Consider the following 7,785-nt stretch of genomic DNA (forward strand, 5'->3'; position numbering starts at 1 on the left):
TGTTTATATACATGTTTGCTTATATTAAAATACAGAATGAAAAAGACCAGTAAAAGGTTACTTTTAAGAGAGGGAGAGACAATAGAAAAAAAAAAAGGATAGAAAATAGATATTTCTCATATATTCTATTTTGCAAATTTTCCTTCAGAAATATAAAATTATTTCAACTAATTATGAAAAAGCATGGGACAAAACACACCCTAAACATTGGGAGCAACATGAAACAAATCTAACTGGAAACTGGGTTAAATCCAAAACCAAGCAGAGGGGATCACAATATGGGTGTTTGAAACAGGCAGTTTAATAATAATCTGAGTAGAAAAATAGCTTCATGGTTGCCAGTAATTACAATGCCGTGACAATATTTGCATTATTATTTTGAAGCAGTCAGTATATATGCACAATATAAAATCATAGGGAGATAAAGAGAGACAGAGATATTTTAATATTACTGTGGTTTATGAATTCCACTTCTCATTTAAAATAGTAAGAGCTGCATAAAGAAACAGATGATTCTCTTCTCTGTGGCGCCTAGGAGGCGTTCAGATACTTCAGGATGAAGCTGAATATCTCCTTCCCAGCCACTGGCTGCCAGAAACTCATTGAAGTGGACAATGAACGCAAACTTGGTACTTTCTATGAGAAGTGAATGGCCACAGAAGTTGCTGCTGATGCGCTGGGTGAAGAATGGAAGGGTTATGTGGTCCAAAGAATGGAAGGGTTATGTGGTCCAAATCAGTGGTGGAAACGACAAGCAAGCTTTCCCCATGAAGCAGGGTGCCTTGACCCATGGCCGAGTCTGCCTGCTGCTGAGTAAGGGGCATTCCTGTTACAGACCAAGGAGAACTGGAGAAAGGAAGCGCGAATCTGTTTGGGGTTGTAATGTGGATGCCAATCTGAGCGTTCTCAACTTGGTTATTGTTAAAAAAAAAGGAGAGAAGGATATCCCTGGACTGACTGACACTACGGTACCTCAGCGTCTGGGGCCTAAAAGAGCTAGCAGAATACGCAAACTCTTCAATCGGTCTAAAGATGATGATGTTCGCCAATATGTTGTGAGAAAGTCCTTAAACAAAGAAGATAAGAAACCTAGGACTAAAGCACCCAAGATTCAGCATCTTGTAACTCCACGTGTCTTACAACATAAACGCCGGCGCATTGCTCTGAAGAAACAGCTTACTAAGAAAAATAAGGAAGAGGCTGCAGAATATGCTAAACTTTTGGCCAAGAGAATGAAGGAGGCCAAAAAAAAAGCGCCAGGAACAGATTGCCAAGAGACGCAGGCTGTCCTCTCTGAGAGCATCCACTTCTAAGTCTGAATCCAGTCAAAAATAAGGATTGTTTTTGAGTAACAAATAAATGAGTTCTTATCTCTTAAAAAAAAAAAAAGAAAAGAAAGAAAGAGATGATTTTAGGTCTGGGGCAGAAAACATAGTAGGTGAAGTTGGAACTCTTTATTAGACTACAAAGCTAGGACTTCAGCTTTGAAGTCTGATAAACCACGGTTTTATTAGACCGCAAAGCTATCTTTATTATGTCAGCTTCAATATAATATTACTTAAATCAGGTCAAAAGCAATGCAGATCTAACTTAAAGAACTTCTCACTGGACAAACATAAAATAATTTGACCAACAAAAAGAATAATAGTTTTGGCAGGGCACAGGGGCTCACGCCTGTAATCCTAGCACTTTTGGAGGCCAAGGCAGGTGGATAGCTTAAGCCCAGGAATTGGAGACCAGCCTGAGCAACAGCCAGACCCTGTCTCTACTAAATATAGAAAAAGAAAAGAAAAGAATAATAGTTTCAATGGACTGCAGCACATCAAATGTCTTAATATCTATGAGTTCAAATACTCAGAGAGTGATAGTAAAATGTTGTCATCATGAAATGGATACTATGTGAGGAAATACATGTTAACTGGCTAGATTTGGACATTTCACAGTTTACATACCCTTCAAAACACCATGTTGTACATAGTAAATACATACAATTTTATCTGTCAGTTAAAACAACTAAAACAGTTTAAAGTATTAAAATGGTGAGTTATTTTCATGACACTCATGATTTCTTGGCATTTTTAGTTTTTTCCTTTTTGTTATAGTTTTGTGTCAACTTCAATTCTTTTTTATTATTATTATATTCAAAACAATGTGACACAAAGATCTTAACCTGTTGATACTAATTTTATAAACAAGTTTTATTCTCTTTCCTATTCTATAAGCTTAATTGTTTCTGATAACAGACTGAGGGAAGAATTGATAAAAGATATATTTATTTTCAACATTTTCCTTCCTTCCCCAAACTGATGTCCTGTTGTCCGTTTTTCCAAATTCTTTCATCCTGAGAACAACACAAATAAACACTCTCTATTTCAGGCCATATTCATCAAGTTTCAACATTCGGTTGAAAAGGTGGAGAAATTTTCAGTTCAAGTTTGTTAACATTTTATTATTGTGGGAAAATATTTAAAGTGATATTCTCAAAAATCATACTTCTAACAGCATCGATGAAAAACTAGAGATTGTTGCCCTGCTTAACAACCACATTGTAATTTTCTGTTATTAATGAGACTTAAATTAGTATGGAACAAATTAATTTCATCTCTGTTCTACATATAAAATCTCATGAACCATTACATGTATAATACTATCTATCTATAGATATTTTCTAGGAAATTGTAGGGTGTCTACAATGATCCAACGTATGTACTAATTAGAGAAGACCTAGCCCATGGATTATCTCTAATCCTCTGTTTCTTTAATTTTTTATAGAAACTGGGGAAGTAACTCACATGATTGATTTTGTAATGTTACTTCATGCCACTTAATCTTCTTTCCTTCCTCTGATAGAAAGTTTAATAAGCAGTGAAGAAGTGGGGGGAAAAGTTTGGAGAGAGTAAAGGTCTTAGTCCTGAGATGATTGATATTTTAGTTTATATCACTTAGGTATATAGCCATTTTAGAATATTGTACTTCAAAACAAATAGTGGAAGTAAAAAATTATCTTTGTCATTTTATGTAGATGAATCAAATGGCTGTTCTTTTTATTTTATTGATTAATCTGATTATTGAATTAACTTTTTTTCTCTCGTTAAAGAGGAAAACATATAATCATTTTCAATAGTAACAGCCCACTATTCATTAAAGTTAAGTGATTACTCTAGTGTTCAGAATATTAAGCTAGTGGGAGTGGTTATTTTTCTTTTTGTGTGTGTGTGTGTGTGTAGAGACAGAGTCTCACTTTTATGGCCCTCTGTAGAGTGCCGTGGCCTCACACAGCTCACAGCAACCTCCAACTCCTGGGCTTAAGCGATTCTCTTGCCTCAGCCTCCTGAGCAGCTGGGACTACAGGTGCCTGCCACAACGCCCGGCTAGTTTTCTTGTTAGTGTAGATCGATCAAGATTAATGTCAGAACTGCCCAGGGATACACTGGTACTTACATTCATTTCATTGCTTTATGTAATAAACTAAAAAGCTTCTGCACAGCCAAGAACACAGTAAGTAAAGCAAGAAAACAGCCCTCAGAATGGGAGAAGATATTTGCAGGTTATGTCTTCGACAAAGGTTTAATAACCAGGATCCACAGAGAACTCAAACGCATTAGCAAGAAAAGAACAAGGGATCCCATCGCAGGCTGGGCAAGGGATTTGAAGAGAAACTTCTCTGAAGAAGACAAGCACACGGCCTTCAGACATATGAAAAAATGCTCATCATCTTTAATCATCAGAGAAATGCAAATCAAAACTACTTTGAGATATCATCTAACTCCACTGAGACTAGCCTATATCACAAAATCCCAAGACCAGAGATGTTGGCGTGGATGTGGAGAAAAGGGAACACTTTTGCACTGCTGGTGGGAATGCAAATGAATACATTCCTTTTGGAAAGAGATATGGAGAACACTTAGAGATTTAAAAATAGATCTGCCATTCAATCCTGTAATCCCTCTACTGGGCATATACCCAGAAGACCAAAAATCACACCATAACAAAGATATTTGTATCAGAATATTTATTGCAGCCCTATTCATAATTGCTAAGTCACGGAAAAAGCCCAAGTGCCCATCGATCCATGAATGGATTAATAAATTGTGGTATATATACACCATGTAATATTATACAGCCTTAAAGAAAGTTGGAGACTTTACCTTTTTCATGTTTACATGGATGGAGCTGGAACATATTCTTCTTAGTAAAGTGTCTCAAGAATGGAAGAAAAAGTACCCAATGTACTCACCCTTATTATGAAACTAACGTAGGACCTTCACATGAAAGCTATAACCCAGTTACAACCTAAGAATAGGGAGAAGGGGGAAAGGGAGGGGACGGAGGGGGGAGGGAGGTGGAGGGAGTGGGATTAATGGGATACACCTGTGGTGCATCTTACAAGGGTATATGTGAATCCTAGTAAATGTGGAATGTAAAGGTCTTAGCAAAATAACTAAGAAAATGCTACAAAAGCTATGTTAACTAGTGTGATGAAAATGTGTCAAATGATCTATGAACCAAGTGTATGGTGCCCCATGATCATACTAATGTACACAGCTATGGTTTAATAAAAATAAATAAATAAATAAATTCCTATGCATACTGCACATATCTTATTTTGAAGTAAAAAAACAAAACGGGAACAAATACAATCACACCGCCTCGTGTGGCCCGGAGGCTGCAGTTTGAGGACCCCTGGCTAAGGTTTCTTCCTGAGAGTAGTCTGAACTCTAGCCCGGCCCTGACCAGGATCTGAGGAATTTGGGTGTGGAGGTTTACAATTTGCCTGTCACAGAACACTGCTTTATCCTGAACGTCTGACCTGTGTCCAGGTGTCCCCCTCACAGAAGACTGTGCCCAGCAGACACCCTTGTGACTTTTGTGCTACCAGTATCCAGTGTGTGTATGTCAGTTAGCCACTCACATAGAGAGCCCCGCCTGGGAAAGCAGCTGCATTCAGGTGTGTTAGTTAGGGGAGACACAGTAGGCAGCCAAAAAAAACATGTGAAAAAACACTCACAGATACACGAGAGAAAAGAAACGCCAGGAAGGAAAGACAGCTCATTTGTTTACTGTTTAAAAGAGTCTGTTTAGGATTAATTCAGGTATTATGGTGGGTACTAATGTTTTTTGGTTTTGGTTTTGGTTTTGTTTGGTGGGGGGGAGGGGTGAGACAGAGTCTCACTCTGTCCTCCAGGCTAGAATGCAGTGCAGTGGCCTCAGTCTAGCTCACAGCAACTCAAACTCCTGGGCTCAATCCTCTGGCCTCAGTCTACTGAGAGTGTAAAATATTACAAACTTAACACTGTAATTTTTAATGATAGCAATTAAATTTTAAATTTCTAGCAAGTTTAATTGCCCCCAAATCAATATTGAGGATTAAAATTACATAAAGTTTTTAAATGGATCAAACATTAACTACTATTTAGAATAGTTCAAGAATTAGGCAGGCACAGTGGCTCACACCTGTACTCCCAGCACTCTGGGAGGCCGAGATGGGTGGATGGCTTGAGCTCAGGAGTTCAAGACCAGTCTGAGCAACAGGGAGACACCAACACTACTAAAAATAGAAAAACTAGCCGGGCATGGGTGGCAGGTGTCTATAGTCCCAGGTACTTGGGAGGCTGAAGCAGGAAGATTGCTTGAGTTCAGGAGTGTGAGGTTGCTATGAGCTATGATGCTACTGTACTCTACCCAGGATGACAGAGTAAGACTCTGTCAAGAAAAGAAAGAAAGAGAGAAAGAGAGAAAGAAAGAAAGAGCCTTCAAGAATTATTGTTTCAATAAGTAATGTGGTGAATTATTTACAGGAAATGACAGCTTACTGGGATGTTGTTTTTCATGTCAATACAAATATAGAACATTGATTTAATTCAAATATTTCTACAAATCATTTTCTATTGATTGAGAAAATCCATGGGAAATGGCTTAAGCCATTGATTTATAAAGTCTTTAATTTACTACCTAGGCTATATTTTACATGATCATATTATCAATATTTGACCTGATCTGGAAAATAGGCTCCTTTTTTTTCTTAAGGATTTCTACAGTTAAGTGATATATAGTGTGTTTTTTACCTTCTCCCGTATCAGTGAATTATAACATGTAATTTGCTATGAAATTATTGACCATATGTTTCAACATATGTCTTTAAACATTAAGCCAGACTACAGGAGTGGGTAGCACAGATTTAACACACATTTATGAGATTTTTGAGAAAGTAACAGAGTACTTTTTCCCAACTAAGAAATCAGGAATTTTACCATCAAATGTTAATGAACTAGTATTATGAAGAGCTCAATTCTGCCTCCCACGGGGAAGGGCCAGTTTTCTATACTATCAGTAGGTGGAAATGCTACCTGCAGGTGGAAAGGCAGGCCTATTGTCAGGACACGGGAAAAGCACAAGTGTGCTTATTTATTCTCCAAAAATGTTTACTTCAAATAATAATTATTTTAAAATTCCATTCCAAGGACTTAGAACATACGTTTTTTTGCTTCTCTCATGAAGATCTGCTTTATAAATCATCAGGCTAGTCACAGGGAAATCTAAACAAGGGCAAGTCCGAGTATTACAAATGTTTGGGGAATTTTCCACCTATAAAGTTTCCCTGTAATCACTCTTTGATTAAACTCAGTGATATTTATTGCCAAAGCATTTTTTATTTGTAAGACATCTAATCCTTATATTAGACATCTCCCTAAGTAATGAGAAAAAACATGCTTTTTAAAAATCCAAGTCACTGAAGTTGTAAAGCTGCTTATCATTTTTTAAAATCCACAATTTAATGCAATAACAATAAAACATGTTTCAACAACGCTAGAAAATTCAAACTTTAAGCTCAGAGTTTAATCTAGAGAAAACACACCTTTTTCTGCAAGCTTACAATCTAGGTAGATTTCTCCAAGAGACAACTCTACAATTTATTCGACCACATTTTATGCGACTCAGTATTGTACTGAGTAGGATTTTTTTCCTGAGAATTGAAGATTAAATATGCTTTGATGTTATTAAATATGCTTCCAATCCACTTTGGGGCATAGCTTCATAGAGATCTGCAATGTCATGGGTGAGGTTGGGTCCCATCACATACACCCACCACCCCGCAGAGTGCACTTGTCCTAGAGACAAGTATTAACAGAGCTGAATGTGGCAGCTCCATCACTGATGTGCCTGAGACATGGAGTGTGCCCCTGTGATGTACAGCAGTCCATGTGAGAGCTGGTAACCCCCACACCCCCGTCAGTCTCATCACTGACTATCAGACTGATAAAGGAAGAACCCTCAGACAACCTATTTGTCTTAAACTGGAATAAAATGAGAAACAGATAAACAGAGACAACCCTCGGTCTGGAAAGCAAGTCAGTCCCCAAGACAGGTGTAGAAAGTAGGAAAATAGGTTTTCTGTCTCTTGGTTAAGTGTTTTCACGACACCCTGGTGTTGCCTAGTAATAGAGAACTTTGAAAAGTACCTGGTGAAAATAGATTTCTGGATTGTAAAAAAAAGAATCCAATTTTCTCTTTTCATATTAATTTGTCCCAGAAAATAAATAAAACACTGAATATTTCCATAAAGGCATTTAGAGTTTTGGGGGTTTTTTTTGTTTGTTTGTTTGTTTGTTTTTGAGACAGTCTCCCTCTGTTACCCTGGGTAGAGTGCTGTGATGTCAAAGCTCACAGCAACCTCAAACTCCTGGGCTCAAGAGATCCTCCTGCCTCAGCCTCTGGAGTAGCTAGGACTATGGCACCTGCCACCATGCCCAGCTAGTTTTTCTATTTTTAGTAGAGACAGGGTCT

The 7,785-nt window shown here is 37.7% G+C and overlaps 1 pseudogene; it reads left to right on the forward strand.

The window, feature by feature from the left end:
- The first annotated feature begins 545 nt into the window (after positions 1–545).
- Positions 546–1,359, forward strand: LOC128589025 (40S ribosomal protein S6-like; annotated as a pseudogene).
- Positions 1,360–7,785: the final 6,426 nt, after the last annotated feature.

Source organism: Nycticebus coucang, chromosome 1, assembly GCF_027406575.1.
Source record: "Nycticebus coucang isolate mNycCou1 chromosome 1, mNycCou1.pri, whole genome shotgun sequence".
Classification (NCBI taxonomy): Eukaryota; Metazoa; Chordata; class Mammalia; order Primates; family Lorisidae; genus Nycticebus; species Nycticebus coucang.